Below are 16,405 nucleotides of genomic sequence, written 5' to 3' on the forward strand. Positions count from 1 at the left end.
ATCGCTGGGCTCCTGTCAATCCGAGGCCAAAGCGCCCGCCATGACAAGGGGAGAACAGAGCGAGGGCCCAGAGGAAGGGAGGACAATTGAAGAAAACCATGTCTAGACTTTCCCCAGCCCTCTCCTTCTTTCTGCTGCCTACAAGAGCCCCAGGCCCGGCCACAGTTCTGTCTCCACCTTTTAGTCCCCTATTCTCCAACCACAGAGGAAAGAAATAAGGAAAGAGTGTGCTGCCTTCAGAAAGTATCTATATACCTCGCCGAAACCGGTTTGGCTCAGTGGATAGAGCGTCGGCCTGCGGACTGAGGGGTCCCAGGTTCGATTCCGGTCAAGGGCATGTACCTGGGTTGTGGGCACATCCCCAGTGGGAGATGTGCAGGAGGCAGCTGATCGATGTTTCTCTCCCATCGATGTTTCTAACTCTCTATCTCTCTCCCTTCCTCTTTGTAAAAAATCAATAAAATATATTTAAAAAAAAAAAAAAGAAAGTATCTATATACCTGATCGGCCAGTTGCCTTCCACAGAGGGAGGCCAGACTGTGGCTTAGGCCTGCTCCCCACAGGGACATCAGTTGGACATCCTGTGAGGGCTCCCAGACTGTTAGAGGGGTCAGGCTGGGCTGAGGAATGCCCAGCCTAGTGTATAAATTTTTTGTGCACTGGGCTACTAGTATTAAAAATAAAATAAAATAAAATAAAATGAGGAAAGTCTAAAGGACCTCTGAGACAGCATCAAGCATATCATCTGCATCATAGGGGTGCCAGAAGGAAAAGAGAGTAAGCAAGAAATGGAAAACCTGTTTGAAGAAATAATGGCTGAAAACTTTCCTAACCTGATGAAGAAAAAAGTCATGCAAGTTCAGGAAGCACAGAGAGTCCCATTCAAGAGGAACCTGAAGAGATTCACACCAAGGCACATTATGATTAAAATGCCAACCACTAAAGAGAGAATCTTAAAGGCAGCAGAAGACAGTTACCTACAAGGGAATTCCCATAAGGCTGTCAGCCAATTACTCAACAGAAGAACTATAGGCCAGAAGAGATTGGCATAAAACATTCAGCTATGAAAAAAATGTGTAACCAAGACTACTCTTTCCATCCAGGCTATCATTTTAAATTGAAGGCAAAATAAAGAGCTTCCCAGACCAAAAAGAGCTAAAGGAACGTACTATACTAAATGAGTATTGTAAGAAATTTTGAAGGGACTGGTTTGGAACAAAAAAGAAATAGAGAGAGAGAAGAAAATAGGTATTAAATAAAAATGTGGCAATAAATAAGTACCTATCAGTAATAAATAGATTAAATGCTCCAATGAAAAGAGATGAGGTAGCTGAATGGATTAGAAAATGTGACCCCTACATATGCTATCTAGAAGAGACCCACCTCAGAACAAAAGATGCATGCAGGCTGAAAGTAAAGTGATGGATAAAAATATTCCATGCAAATGGAAACAAACAAACAAAAGCTGGGGTAGCAATACTTATTTCTGGCAAAATAGATGTCAAAACAAAGACCATAAAAAAAGACAGAGAAGGTTACTACTTATTATTAAAGGGATCGACCCAATAAGAAGATATAACCCTCATAAACATAAATGCACCCAGCAGAGGGCTACTAAGTATATAAAGAAAATCTTGGTGGATTTTAAGGGAGAAATCAACAGCAATACAGTCATAGTAGGGGATTTTAATACCTCACTGTCATCAATGGATAACACAGACAAAAAAACAACAAAGAAACATCAATCTTAAACAAAACACTGGATTAGATGGAATTAATTGAGATTTACAGAATATTTTATCCAAAAACAGCAGAATAAACATTCTTCTCAAGTGCACATGGAACATTCTCAAGATAGACCACATGTTAGGACACAAAATAAGTTTTAACAAATTCAAGAAGATTGATGTTATATCAAGCATTTTCTCAGTTTACAATGGCATGAAACTAGAAATCAATGACAATTACAAAAACAGAAAATCATTCAAACACATGGAGTCTAAATAGCATATTGTTAAACAACAAATGGGTTATCAATGAAATCAAGTAAGAAATATAAAACTTCCTGAAAGCAAATGTAAATAAATGCACAACAATCCAAAATCTATGGGACAAAGCAAAAGCAACCCTGAGAAGGAAGTTCATAGCATTACAGGCCTGCCTCAAGAAGCAAGAAAAATCCCAAATAAACACTCTAACCCTACACTTAAAATTAAAAAAAAAAAAACTAGAAAAAGAACAATAAACAAAACCCAGCAGAAGAAATGAAATAATACACATCAGAGAGGGAATAAATGACATAGAGACTAAAAAAAATAATAATAATAAGTCATTGTTCTTTGGAAAGATAAACAAGATTGACAAACCTTTAGCCAGAATCATCAAGAAAAAAAGAGGACCAAAATAAATAAAATTAGAAATAAAAAAGAGAAGTAACAACTGACTCCACAGAAATACAAAGGATTGTAAGAAAATACTGTGGACAGCTATATGCCAACAAATAGGACAACATGGACAAAATAGATAAATTCCTAGAAATATACAATATTCCAACACGGAATCAGGAAAAATCCAGAAAATTGAATAACTGATTAATTAAATGGAAGCAGTAATCAAAAACTCCCAGCAAACAGAAGTCTTAGATCAAATGGTTTCTCAGCAAATTTTACTAAATACTCAAAGAAGAACTAACTATCCTCCTCAACTATTGCAAAAAAATTCAAGAAGAGGGAATACTTCCAAGCTCTTTTTATGAGGCCAGCATTATCCTAATTCCAAAACCAGATAAGACACTACAAAGAAAAAAAATCACAGGCCAATATCCCTGATAAACAAAAAGGCTTATTTTATTAGCACATTGAATCCAGGAATATATTTAAAAGATTATACACCATGACCAAGTGGGATTTATTCTAGGGATGCATTATTCTTTGTACAATATTTGCAAATCAATAAATATGACACATCACATAAACAAAATGAAAGATAAAAATCACATAATCATATCAATAGATGTAAAAAAAAGCATTTGATAAAATCCAGCACCTATTTATGATAAAAGCTGTCAGTAAAGTGGGAACAGAGGGACTCTACCTCGATATAATAAAGGCCATTTATGACAAACTCACCATCAACATCATAATCAATGAACAAAATCAACAAGTGTAACCCTTAAGATCTGAAACAATACAGGAATATTTACTTGTATTCAACATAGTACTGGAAGTCCTAGCCACAGCAATAAGATAAGAAGAAGAAATAAAAGGAATCCAAATTAGAAAGGAGGAAGTAAAATTGTCATTATTCACAGATGACATGATATTGTACATAGAAAAACCTAAAGAACCCACCCCAAAACCACTAGATCTAATAAATGAATTCAGAAAAGTAGCAGGATACAAAATTAATATTCAGAAATCAGTGGCATTTTTATACACCAATAATGAACTATCAGAGAAACTAAAAAATTAATTCTATTTAACATTGCAACAACAACAAAATAAGGCACCAAGGAATAAATTTAACCAGGATGTAAAAGACCTGTACTCTGAATACACTAGGACATTAAAGAAAGAAATTGAGGAAGATACTAATAAGTGGAAGCATTTATTGTGTTCATAGGTTAGAAGAATTAACATCATTAACATGTTCATACTACCCAAAGGAATCTATAGATTCAATGCAATTCCCATTGAAATACCAATGGCATATTTCACAGATTTAGAACAAATATTCCAAAAATTTATATAGAACAAATAGCCTCAGCAATCTTGAGAAAGAAGAACAAAGTTTGAGGGATCACAATACCTGATATCAAACTACAATACAAGGCCATTGTAATCAAAACACACTGGTACTGGCATAAAAACAGGCATATAGATCAATGAAACAGAACAGAGAGCCCAGAAATAAAGCCACGCCTTTATAGTCAATTAATATTTGACAAAGGAGGCAAGAGCATACAATGGAGTTAAAACAGTCTCTTCAATAAATAGTCTTGGGAAAATTGGACACATACATACAAAAAATATAAAACTAGACCACCAACTTACACCTTAGCCAAGAATAAACTCAAAATGGATAAAAGACTGAAATGTAAGTCATGAAAACATAAAGATCCTAGAAGAAAGCATAAACAGTAAAATCTCAGACATCTCACATAGCAATATTTTGCCAATATATTTCCTAGGACAAGAGAAATAAAGGGGGAAAAATGAACAAATGGGGCTAAATCATACTGAAAAGCTTCTGCACAGCAAAAGAAACCATCAACAAAATGAAAAAGGAGCCTACTGCCAAAACCGGTTTGGCTCAGTGGATAGAGCGTCGGCCTGCTGACTGAAAGGTCCCAGGTTTGATTCCGGTCAAGGGCATGTACCTGGGTTGCGGGCACATCCCCAGTGGGAGATGTGCAGGAGGCGGTTGATCAATGTTTCTCTCTCATCGATGTTTCTAACTCTCTATCTCTCTCCCTTCCTCTCTGTGAAAAATCAATAAAATATATTTTTAAAAAAAAAGAAAAGAAAAAGGAGCCTACTTTATGGGAGAACATATTTGCCAATGATTCATCTGCTAAGATGTAAATCTCTAAAATATATAAGAAATTTATACAACTAAAAATCAATTAAAAAATGGGAAAGGGCCTGAATAGACACTACTCCAAAGAGGCCACGCAGATGGCCAATAGACATGAAAAAAAAATGCTCAATATTACTAATCATCAGAAATATGCAAATTCAAACCACAATGAGGTATCATCTCATACCTGCCAGAATAAAATAAACGAACAAGTACTGGTGAGGATGTAGAGAAAAAGGAACCCTAGTACACTGCTGGTGGCAATGCAGACTGTTGCAGCCATTATGGAAAGCATTATGGAGTTTCCTTACAAATTAAATATGGAACTGCCTTTTAACCCAGCAATAACACTTCTGGGAATTATCCTAAAAATCCCAAAACACCAATCAGAAAGAATATATGAACCCCTATGTTCATTGGAGTGTTATTTACAATAGCTAAGATCTGGAAACAGCCCAAGTGCCAATCTGTAGATGAGTGAATAGAAAAACTGTGGTACATTTATACCATGAAATACTATGTGGGTGTAAAAAAAAAAGAAAAAGAAACTTGTACCTTTTGCAACAGCATGGATGGACTGGAGATTATTATGCTAAGTGAAATAAACCAGTCAGAGAAAGACAAATATGATATGATTTCACCCGCGAACAAAATAAATATAATGAGCAAAATAAACTGATGAGTAAAATAGAAACAGACATGTGTATACATGGAACAGACTGACAGCTATCAGAGGGGAGGGTGAAGAGACAGACTGGATGAAGGAAGGTGAAGAGATTAGCCAAAGAACATATAAGGTGTCCCAAAAAATACACACTTTTTAACAGCTGATAACTCACTTAATATTCACTCCTTTTCAGGTTTAACTGATTTGAAATCTAGGTGAAGCCAGACTAAGCATTGAACAAAGAAAAATTATCCTAAAGTATCACTGGACTTTTTTAATAGAGATACATAAAAGATAAAGTTTCAACCACCACCCAGACTGGCCTCAAACACCATACCAGACCCTACAGCCACTCCAGACAAAGACCTGCTACCTCATCTGCAGGCCTACAGACACCAGGACTCCAGCCTCTCTGGCCGCAGGCTCCTGTGAGCCCCAGAGTGCACTGCCCTCCCACCAACCTGCCACTTCAGCCACAACCCCCACGCAACTTGGCACCTGGACCCTTCAGTGAGAGCAAAAATGGGGAGACAAAGAAACAACTGCCACAAAAAAAGAAAAGGAGGAATCACCAGAAAAGGAAGTAAGTGAGGGCATGCAATGTGTCAGAAAAAGAATTCCGAGTAAGGGTCACACAGTTCCTAAACTGGCTGGACAAGAAAATCAACAACTTATGTAAGAATCAAGTGGAAATCAATAATGATATAGCTACAGTAAAAAATACAATGGAAAGTTTGAACAGTAGACTAGAAGAAGCAGAGGACTGTATTAGTGAGTTAGAAGACAGGGCTGAAAACACACCCAATCTGAAACCCAATTGGAGAAAAAAATGATAAAGCAGAATGAGAGTCTAAGGGAGCTTTGGGAAAACATGAAATGTAGTAACACATGTATAATAGGGGTGCAAGAAAGACAAGAAGAGGATCAAGGATAAGAAAACCTACTTGAAGAAATAATGACAGAAAACTTCCCTGATTTTGTGTGGGGGGGGGGGGGGTCACACAAGCACAGAGAGTCCCAAACAAGGTGAACCCAAAAAAGACTGATACCAAGACACATTGTAATTACAATGGCACACGTTAACAACAATGAGAGAATCTTAAAGTCTACAAGAGAGACAGAGTTACCTACAAGGGACCTCCCATTAGAATATCAAATGGTTTCTCAACAGAAACACATCAGGCCATAAGGGAATGAAACAAAGTATACAAATTAATGCAAAGTAAAGGACTGAATCCAAGAATACTATGCCCAGCAAGGCTAGCATTCAAAATTGAAAGGGAAATCAGAAGCTTTGCAGATTTAAAAAAAATAATAAAAAGACTAAGTGAGTTTATCACCACCAAGCCAGGAATACAAGAAATGCTAAAGGGACTGTTGTAAAAAGAAGAAACAGAAAGGGAAGGAGGAACACAGTCATAAAGAATAAAAATGGCAATAAACAAGTACCTATCAATAATAACCTTAAATGTAAATGGATTAAATGCTCCAATCAGAAGACATAGGGTAGCTGAATGGATAAAACAACATGATCCATATATTTTGTCTACAAGAAACCCATCTCAGAACACGGGACTCACACAGACTGAAAGTGAAGGGATGAAAAAATTTTTCAGGCAAATAGAAATGAAAAAAAAGCTGGGATAGCAATACTTATATCTGATGAAATAGACCTCAAAGTGAAGACCATAACAAGAGATAAGGAAGGCCACTTCATAATACAAAAAGAATCGATACAACAAGAGGATATAACTTTGGCAAGCATATATGCACCCAATGCAGGAGCACCCAAATACATAAAAAAAAAAACAAACTTCTGGAAGTTATCAAGGGAGAGATAGACAACAATATAATCAACATAGGGGACTTTAACACCCCATTGACATTACTGGATAAATTCCTCTAGACAAAAATTTAACAAAAAAACAGCAATCCTAAATAACTCACTAGATCAGATGGAATTAATTGACATCTTCAGAACATTTCACCCCAAAGCTACAGAATATACATTTTTCTCAAGTGTACATGGACATTTTCAAAGATAGACCACGTATTGGGACACAGGCAAAGTCCCTTCAAATTAAAGAAAATTGAAATCATATCAAGCATCTTCTCAGATCACAATGGCATAAAATTAGAAATCAACTACAATTAAAACAATCAAAAATTTCAAACACTTTGAGGCTAAATAGCATGTTATTAAACAATGATTGGGTTACCAAAGAGATCAAAGAAGAAATCAAAAACATCTTGGAAACAAATAATAATGAAAACACAACAATCCAAAATCTATGGGACAAAATGAAAGCAGTCCTGAGAGGGAAGTTCATAGCTCTACAAGCCTACCTCAAAAAAACAAACAAACAAACAAACAAAAACGGTAATAAATTTCCTAACTCTACAACTTAAAGAATTAGAAAGAGAGCAACAAGAAAAGACCAGAGTGAGCAGAAGGAAGGAAATAATAAAGATCAGAGAGGAAATAAATGACATAGAGACCAAAAAAGAAAACAATACAAAAGATCAATAAAACCAAGAGCTGGTTCGTTGAAAGTATAAACAAGATTGATGAACCTCTAGCCAAGCTCACCAAGAAGCAAAGAGAGTGAACCCAAATAAACAAAATCAGAAATGAAAGAGGCAAAATAACAACAGACCCCAAAGAAATACAAAAGATTGTTTAAAAAAAATACTATTAACAACTATTCCAACAAACTGGTCAACCTAGAAGAAAGCAACATATTCCTAGAAAAATACAACCTTCCAAAACTCAATCAGGAAGAGTTAAAAAATCTGAATAGGCTGATAACTATGGAGGAAATTGAAGAGATAATCAAAAAAATTCCATCAAACAAAAGCCCTGGTCTGGACAGCTTCACAGGGGAGTTTTACCAGACATTCAAAGAACTAAAACTTATCCTCCTCAGACTATTCCAAAAAATTCAAGAGGAAGGCACACCTCAAAGCTCTTTCTATGAAGCCAGCATTACCCTAATCCCAAAACCAGATAGAGACACTACAAAGAAAGAGAATTACAGGCCAATATTCCTGATGAACATAGATAGATGCTAAAATCCTCAACAAAACTCTAGCAAATCAGATCCAGCATTACATTAGAAAGATCATACACCATGAACAAGTAAGATTTATTCCAGGGATGCAAGGCTGGTACAATATATGCAACAATAGATGTGATACATCACATAAGCAAATTAAGAGACAAAAATCACATAATCATATCAATTGATGCAGAAAAGGCATTTGACAAAATCCAACACCTTTCTCGATAAAAAAAATCTCAGCAACGTGGGAATGGAGATCATACCTCAACATAATAAAAGCCTTATATGACAAACCTACAGCCAGCATCATACTCAATGAGCAAAAACTAAAACCATTTCCCTAAGAACAGGAACAAGATAGGGATGCCCACTTTCACCACTCCTGTTTGACATAGTACTGGAAGTGCTAGCCATAGCCATCAGACAACAAGAAGAAATAAAAGGCATCCAAATTGGAAAAGAATTAGCAAAACTGTCATTATTTGCAGATGACATGATATTGTACATAGAAAATCCTAGACTCCATCAAAAAACTACTGAACTTAATAAATGATTCAGCAATGTAGCAGAATGCAAAATTAACACCCAGAAATCTTTGTCTTTTTTATACACCAGTAATGAACTCACAGAAAGAGAAACAACAACCAAAAAAAAACAATCCTATTTACCATTGCACCAAAAAAAAAAAAATTAAGATACCTAGGAATAAACTTAACTAAGGAGGTAAAAGACCTGTACTCGAAAAACTACAGGACATTGAAAAAAGAGATAGAAGAAAACATAAACAAATGGAAGAATCTACCATGTTCATGGATTGGTAGAATCAACATCATTAAAATGTCCATACTACCCAAAGCAATCTATAGATTCAATGCAATCCCCATTAAAATACCAACTGCATATTTCATAGACTAGTTTTTTCACAGGGAACAAAAAAAGACCCAGAATAGCTGCAGCAATCTTGACAAAGGAGAACAAAGTTGGAGGGATCACAATACCAGATATCAAGCTATATTACAAAGCCACTGTTCTCAAAACTGCCTGGTACTGGTACAAGAACAGACATAGACCAATGGAACAAAACAGAGAACTCAGAAATCGACCCAAGCTATTATGCTCAATTAATATTTGACAAAGTAGGCAAGAGCATACAATGGAGTCCAAGACAGTCTCTTCAATGAATGGTGTTGGGGGAAATTGGACAGATACATGCAAAAAAGATGAAACTAGACAACCAACTTACACCGTACCCCCAAAAAACTCAAAATGGATAAAGAACTTAAACATAAGATGGAAAACCATAAAAATCTTAAAAGAATCCATAGGCAACAAAATATCAGACATATGTCATATGTCATAGCAATATCTTTACCGATATAGCTCCTACGGAAATTTAGCAATGGAAACTAAGAAGAAAATAAACAAATGGGACTACAGCAAAATAAAAGGTTTCTGCACAGCAAAAGAAACCATCAACAAACAACAAGAAAGCCCATTGCATGGGACAATATGTTTGCTAATGTTATATCTGATAAGCGTCTAGTAAGGATCTAGTAAGCTCCAAAATTTATAAGGAACACATACATCTTAAGAAAAGGAAGATAAACAAAGGACACTTTTGAAAGTGGACATACAGAAGGTCAAGAGACATATAAAAGCATGCTCAAAGTCACTAATCATTTGAGAGATGCAAATCAAAATGACAATGAGGGACCAACTGACACTTGTCAGAATGGCTAACATCAACAAATCAAAAGACGACAAGAGCTGGCGAGAATGTGGACAAAAAGGAACCCTGGTGAACTGCTGGTGGGAATGCAGATTGGTGCAGCCACTGTGGAAAAGAATATGGATTTTCCTCAAAAAGTTAAAAATGGAACTCCCACTTGACCCTGTAATCTCACTTCTAGGAACATATCCCAAGAAATCAGAAACACCAATCAGAAAGAATATATGCACCCCTATGTTCCTAGCAGCACAATTTACAATAGCTAAGATTTGGAAACAGCCTAAGTGCCCATCAGCAGATGAGTGGATTAAAAAACTGTGATACATCTACACAATGGAATACTATGCTGCTGTAAAAAAGAAGGAATTCTTACCATTTGCAACAGCATGGATGGAACGGGAGAGCATTATGCTAAGTGAAATAAGCCAGATGGGGAAAGATAAATATCACATGATCTCACTCATTTGTGGAATGTAATGAACAACATAAACTGATGAACAAAAATAGATTCAGAGACAGAGAAGCATCGAACAGACCGTCAAACCTCAGAGCGAGGCAGGAGCAAGATGGGGTGGGGAGGTAAGAGATCAACCAAAGGACTTGTATACATGCATATAAGCATAATCAATGGACACAGACAGTAGGGGGGTGAGGGCATGTGCTGGGGGCTGGGAATAGTCAGGGAGAGGTCAATGGGGAGAAAAGGAGATATATGTAATACTTTTAACAATAAAGAATTTTTAAAAATGTATAAAGTTTACAGTATAAAACCGGCAATAATCAATGAATCAAAGACACACAAATACTGAATGAAATGATTCTTGATGTTTATGATTCCATTGCTTTGTGTTATCAGCAATGCCTGGACTATAATGGTCATCAGTTTGAAAACTGGCATTGACCAAAAAAATTATTCATCTCTATAGAGTCTTTTAATTTTGAAAATGAACTGTATGTTAACAAACACTGAGTTTATAATCACGCAAAGTGCATATACATTTTTGAGGGACACCGTGTATAGATATAATCCATAGACACAGACAACAGAGTGATGATAGCCAGATGGGAGGGGGGCCAGAGGCTGGGTGGAGTTGGGTAAAGGGGGTGGAGAATTGGGACATCTGTAATAGCATCAACAACAAAAAAAGAAAAAAATATTGGGGAACCTTATAGGGAAACCACAGAAATTTTGGAAGTGTTAGAATTTTTCTGATTGTGGTGGGTGTTACAAGAGTCCGTGCATGTGTTAAAACTGATAGGTCTGTAAATCCAAAGAAATGAATGCTACTGCATATATTTTATTTTAAATCCCAAAGCCCAGGCCACATCCAGACTAGATGATTCAGAATTTCTGGGTGAGAGCCAGGCATCTATATTTTTAAAGCTCCCTAGGTGTTTCCAGTGTGCAGTCAAGGTTAAGAAACACAGATCTATGTGAGCAATGTGTTTGTTGCTTTGTTAGCAGCTCGTTCCCCCCATCCCAGAGGACCCATCAGCCACCGGTTTGAACGGGAGGTAGGTTTTTGTGATTCTCTTCTCAAGGAGATGCTTATAAATAGTATGGATTTTTGTTTCTGAGATCCCTGTCCAATGCCCAGAAGTAGTCCTATTAGACATAGAAGAGACTGGGGTCCTGTGTTTCCAGAATATTCCAAATTCAGTCTCGTTCCCAGCACCCCCAACCACAGAAGATAAACGACATTAAAATTGCTATATATGATCAGAGCCAGGCAAGAGTTTTGTGATGATTAATTTTATATGTCAACTTGACTGGGACACAAGGTGCCCAAACATTATCCTCGGTGTTTCTGTGAAGGGGCTTTTGGATGAAAATAATGTTTACATTAATAGACTGAGTAAAGTAGATTACCTTCCCTAATGTGGGTGGGCCTCATCCAATTAGTTGAAGCCCTAAAGAGAACACAAAGAAAGAATTCCTCCTGCCTGCCTGTTTTCAAACTGGTACATCAGCTTTTTCCTGCCTCCAGACTGCAATCGAAACATCAGGTTTTCCTGGATCCAGAGCCTAGCAACCTGTTGGCCTGTTGCACTGTATCTACACCATCAGTTCTTCTGACTGTCAGATTGACAATGAGGTACCATTGGACTTGGATTAAAATTACACATAAGCTTTCCTGGGTCTCCATCCTGCAGACTCACCCTGCAGACATTGGAACTTGTCAGCCTGAGCCAATTCCATAGATAGGTAGGTAGATAGATAAATGTATATCAATGTGTGAATATATATGTATGTATGTGTATACAATATTTCCCCCTAATCTGTAGGGGATGTGTTTCAAGACTCCTAGTGGATGCCTGAAACTGCAGATAGTATCAAATTCTATATATACTATGCTTTTTTCCTTTATATACATAACTACAATAATGTTTAATTTATAAATTAGGCGCAGGAAGGGATTAACAATAATAACGTAGTACAATTATAATATCCTATATAATAAAGAGCTAATATGCTAATTAGACTGAACAGCTGAACGATCTTCCAGACATCCTTCCAGAGAACCTTCTGGATGAAGCTGGGGCTGTGAGGGCCAGCCAAGGCTATGAGGGGCTGTGAGGACCGGCTGAGGCAGCCAGGGCTGCAAAGGCTGAGCCCCTTGCACAAATTTCATGCATCGGGCCTCTAGTACTGTAATAAAAATTATGTGAATGTGGTCTCTCTCTCTAAATATCTTATTGTGCTATACTCACCTTTCCCTTTAAAGGAGGCACTTATGGATGTCTTTGGCATGTCCAAATTGGCAGCATCACTGTTCTTTTGCTTTGGGGCTGTTATTAAGTAAAATTGGGGTCACTTGAACACAAGCACTGCCATACCATGACTGTCTATCTGTTCATCAAGATGGCCACTGAGTGACTAAGAGGTGAGGAGCGTACAGAATGGATAAACTGGGTAAAGGCATGATTCACGTCCAGGTGGACTGTAGCTGGATGGCGTGAGATTTCATCACACTACCCAGAATGGTGCTCAAGCTAAAACTTAGTCACTAATCATCTGAGAAATACAAATCAAAAAGACAGTGAGGTACCATCTCACACCTGTCAGAATGGCTATCATCAACAAATCAACAAACAACAAGTGCTGGAGAGGATGTGGAGAAAAGGGAACCCTGCACACTGCTGGTGGAAATGCAGACTGGTGCAGCCACTGTGGAGAACAGTATGGAGTTTCCCCAAAAAGTTAAAAATGGAACTGCCATTTGACCCAGTGATCCCACTGCTAGGAACATATCCCAAGAAACCAGAAAACACCAATCAGTATATTAGTATGCTGTAGAAGTTTAGCAATTTGTTTGTGTGCCATGAAGTGAGAAAGTTTGAAAATTGTTGGCCTAGAACATGGTGAATGCACCCTCCATGGAACAAACTCAGGAAGATTGATTCAATCATATCTTTTATTATTGCTTCCATTTCAGTTGTTTTGCTTCCTTCTTTGGAAAATCTGAAATTATGAGGTTGGCTATCTGCTATCTTTTTTTTAAATATATTTTTATTGATTTTTTACAGAGAGGAAGGGAGAGAGATAGAGAGCTAGAAACATCAATGAGAGAGAAACATCGATCAGCTGCCTCCTGCACACCTCCCACTGGGGATGTGCCCGCAACCAAGGTATATGCCCTTGACCGGAATTGAACCTGGGACCTTTCAGTCTGCAGGCTGACACTCTATCCACTGAGCCAAACCGGTCTTGGTGGCTATCTGCTATCTTCAGCACCCATTATCCATGCCCACTCACATCATCTTGGGTAAAAATCCTTCTACTTTACCTCTGCATGCAGGAGAGATCAGAGCATTTGTTCTGAACCTCAGTAGTTCCTTTGCTTTCTGTCCACCCCAAAGTTTACTGCCTTTAATGTGGATAGCAACTCAACTGTTGCATTTTTAATAGCTTGGCAATGAACCCAACTCCCTTCTGGTCTCATCCTCTTACATTTCAATGGCAGCATGTTCTCTAGTTATAAATTTCTATCCCTTTGTCATGGAAGCCATGTCTTTCTGCATCATATTATGCAAATTATTTCCTTAAATGTTCCTCTACATTTGCAGTAGGTTGTTCTAGACTTCCCTTTCCACTTGAATCTTCAGGAAAGTGTTCCTCTCCTTTCTTCTCCAGGAGGATTTTATAAGCTCCGTGATGGAATGTTTCCTGTTGACTTATTCAATAAAGAGAAGATATTCACCTGGACTCAATGTTTACTATAATTCAAGGTGTGTGGGCTATCTTTGGCTCTGAACTCTCTCCACTGGAGTGCTGACTGGATTTAATTTCCAAATATGCAGCTGGAGAGCAGTTGATAGACACATCTTCTGGATCAAATTTTTTTATCTAGGAAGCTTTTATTATCTGTGTGATTCTGTTAAGCAAAAATGTAATCAAATTTTATTTTCAGTACCTGACTCTCTGATACTATGAATAGATGAAGTACATATAAAACTACAATCCCCAAAATGAACTATTATTGAGTTCTTAATTTCCCATGATGCACTTGCACCCTGCCAACCCCTTCCCTCTTTTTTATGCAATCTGTGAGTGGAGGTGGAACAACAGGTGGGATGAGGGTGCCCAGCAGTAAGTAAACACTCAATGTAACCTTTTTCATTATTTCTTTCATTGAATAGGTAGTGAGTAAGCACCCTGAATCTGGCACTCTTGTAGATGGTGAGGGCATAATAGCAAAGCAAAGTTCCCCCGTCATGGAAGTTACATTGTAGTGGGTACAGAGTTGATGTTCAGCCAAAGAAATTTATCAGATGGGTAAGTGCTATGAACATTAGCAGGGTAAGGGGGTAGAAAGTAATGACGGGACTTAAGAATTTAGAAAACGCTTCTCATAAATGGATTTTTACCAGCTTTCCCCCCTCAAAATAAATTAAATACAATCCCCATACAGGAAACACAAAATGTCCTGTTAAAATGGGCACTCAGCTTCCTTTTGTCACCTTCAGGGGTTCTTAGGTATGTCCACAGGGCTCAAGAGACACAGCTGTAAAATCACTGAAATGAGTCCAGGAGGCACATTTTCAAAAAATCTTAATGGTATTTTTAATTTCTGAAACAACAAATAGCCATTCCAAATGGCAATAGTTCCCAAAGTGGATGAATTAAAAATGTGGACGCTGCAGGTAACCCCTGAGCTGAGGTGCCCCCCCCTTCACCCCCCGCGCCTCACCCCACCCGCCCCCACCCGCTATGAGATGAGCAAAGCTGGAGCCACTGCCCATGAGGTTGCCATCCGGGTGAAGCTGTGGGGCTGGAGCGGTCAAGATGGGGGCAGTGGGCCTCTGGCTGCCCGCCAGCACCTGGAGCTCCGGGCCTTCCTCCGCCTGCTGGAGCACAGCTGCCTCAGGAATGCCTCGCCAGAGACCCTGCTTCCAGATTTCAGGTAAGTACCTCCTGGCCATGGTGCTGGTCTACTTCCGGCGCGCCAACCTGAAGCTCAGCGAGTACACCTGCAGCAACCTGTTCTTGGCACTGTACCTTGCAAGCGATATGGAGGAGGACCTGGAGGAAGCCAAATGTATGATTTTCCCGTGGGCCCTGGGCGAGGGCTGGCCCAATCAGGTGGCAGACTTCCAGCGTCAGAGGGACAAGCTGCGGGCGAGGATGGGCTTCCGGGCTTTAGTGAGCCGCCAGCGCTGTGAGAAGGTCATGGCCATGGAGCCATCCCACTGGGCCTGGGCTCGGGAGCGGTGCCCCCACCATGGCGTGGCTCACAGGAGCTACTCAAAGGCCGGGATCACTCTCTCCGGGGCTCCCTCTGTGGCTATTCCCTTCTCCATAGTCACTACTCCCACCAACCCTGCCCCTTGCCTGTCCTACCCAAGAGTCCTGCCCCAAACCCGAAGTGGTACGGCTCTCCTTCCCAGGCCTGTCTCTCAGGGGCTGAAGACCCCTGGGCTGGGGCTTCCTCATGGTCATGCCCTCCCAGCTACTTCTGGAGCCAGGCACCTCCACCCTTCACATCCTCTTGGAGCCGCTGCCAGTGCCCTAGGCGCAGACCGATGGAGGAACGGACGGACGGAAGCACGCACGCACGCAGGTTGAAGAGCAGGGGCCTGCCTGCCCTGTGGCCCACTGCCCTCCTGTCTTGTTGACTGCAGGCTGTCAGTGCTGCCCAAGCCCCCTGCCCCTCCTCCCAACCTGCAACTTGCACCCACTCTGACCCTGCCCCCCTCTAATAAACTCATGTCCACTGTGTGGAAAAAAAATGTGGGGAATATCATTTGGATTCCAAGAAAGTGAGGAAAATTTAATTAAACAAGACTATATTCCTACAGGGTTTATTAACTGACAGTTTCAAATGGTAACAATTAAGAAAAGAAATCTATAAATTGTTCAAACAATGG

The 16,405-nt window shown here is 39.1% G+C and overlaps 1 pseudogene; it reads left to right on the top strand.

Annotated features, from left to right (window-relative positions):
- The first annotated feature begins 15,235 nt into the window (after window positions 1-15,235).
- On the top strand, window positions 15,236-16,050 carry LOC132234091 (speedy protein C-like; annotated as a pseudogene).
- Window positions 16,051-16,405: the final 355 nt, after the last annotated feature.

Source organism: Myotis daubentonii, chromosome 5 (genome assembly GCF_963259705.1).
Source record: "Myotis daubentonii chromosome 5, mMyoDau2.1, whole genome shotgun sequence".
Taxonomy (NCBI): Eukaryota; Metazoa; Chordata; class Mammalia; order Chiroptera; family Vespertilionidae; genus Myotis; species Myotis daubentonii.